The sequence below is a fragment of the Sinocyclocheilus rhinocerous genome, unplaced genomic scaffold (assembly GCF_001515625.1).
Source record: "Sinocyclocheilus rhinocerous isolate Xijiao unplaced genomic scaffold, SAMN03320098_v1.1 scaffold1573, whole genome shotgun sequence".
NCBI classification, from domain to species: Eukaryota; Metazoa; Chordata; class Actinopteri; order Cypriniformes; family Cyprinidae; genus Sinocyclocheilus; species Sinocyclocheilus rhinocerous.
Genome location: NW_015624212.1, coordinates 378,569 through 380,049, shown reverse-complemented (window position 1 = coordinate 380,049; position 1,481 = coordinate 378,569).

Here is a 1,481-nt window from a genome sequence, read left to right as displayed (position 1 = left end):
GGCAAGGCAGGCAAGGCAGTTTACGCTCCCGTCACATGTCTCAACTCGCCCGCCACCTCCTCTTCTGGAGTCTGAGGTCCCTGAGGTCCCTTCGTGCCATCCACATCCCAGGAGTGTTCAATCGGGCAGCCGACGAGCTGTCTCGAGCGGCACTTCCAGGGGAGTGGAGACTCCACTCCCAGGCAGTTCAGCTGATCTGGAGACGTTTCGGAGTTGCTCAGGTAGACCTGTTTGCATCTCCAGAAACCAGCCACTGCCAGTGGTTCTACTCCCTAACCGAGGCAACGCTCGGCACGGATGCACTGGCACACAGCTGGCCCTGGGGCCTGCGCAAATATGCGTTCCCCCCCAGTGAGCCTACTCACACAGACGCTGTGCAAGATCAGGGAGGACGAGGAGCAGGTCTTGTTAGTGGCTCCATATTGGCCCAACAGGACCTGGTTCCCAGAACTCCGGAAATGTTCGATCAGAGCTGTGCTTTCCTTCTTGCAGCAAGGGTTGGAGCATAGGCTGTCCCCATCCACCCTTAAGGTTTACGTTGCTGCTATGGTAGTGAACCTGTCGAAGGGGGAACAGAAGGGGAAAGCTGTATCCAAGCAGAGGATGGCCCACTGGATAGTGGATGCCATCACCTTGGCCTATGAGGCACAAGGTATGCCCTGCCCGCTCAGGCTGCATGCTCACTCCACTATGGGTGTCGCATCGTCCTGGGCGCTGGCTCGTGGTGCCTCACTAGCAGATATTTGTAGAGCTGTGGGCTGGGCGACTCCTAACACGTTCGCTAGGTTCTGTAGTAGGGCTGTGCAAAAAATTTAATGCGATTGTCATGCGCATCTCATCAGTAAAGCCAGTTCTGTGATTAGTAGTATATCTCCATCATGTGCTTTCAGATGGAGCAGCATTTACTACACAGAGCCGTAGTTCACTGACAAGCTATGCAATATCATATTGCGTAGCTTGTCAGTGAACAACTGCTCTGTGTAGTAAATGCTGCTCCATTTGAAAGCAGGTTATGGAGATTTACTACTAATCACAGAACCGGCTTTACTAATGAGATGTGCATGGTAATTGCATTAGATTTTTTGCACAGCCTATTCTATAGCTTATGTGTCGTTACGTTTCCTCCTGTGTTCTCACCTCAAACAGGTAGTGGCACTAAGAGGCCCGGGTCAGAGATGGCTTGCGGCGTCCATAACGCCTTGTTCTCCAGAGAGTTCCCTAACCAGGCAAACTCTGTCGAGTCCTCCAGCACTCTGACGGCCGGATGTGGCGGAGCATCCAGCGCCAGGCCTTTCATCCAATAAATTCTTGAAATCTGGTGTGAGGCTAGTGCCCATATGAGCGACCCTGTCGGGATCCCATATGTGTATTTCCACGGTACAGTTACGAGGGCCGTGTTTCCCCTGGCAGGCTATGATCTGCCATCTCTAGATGATGCAGCCTGAGCCATCTCAGAGACTTCCATGTGCAATAGGACCATT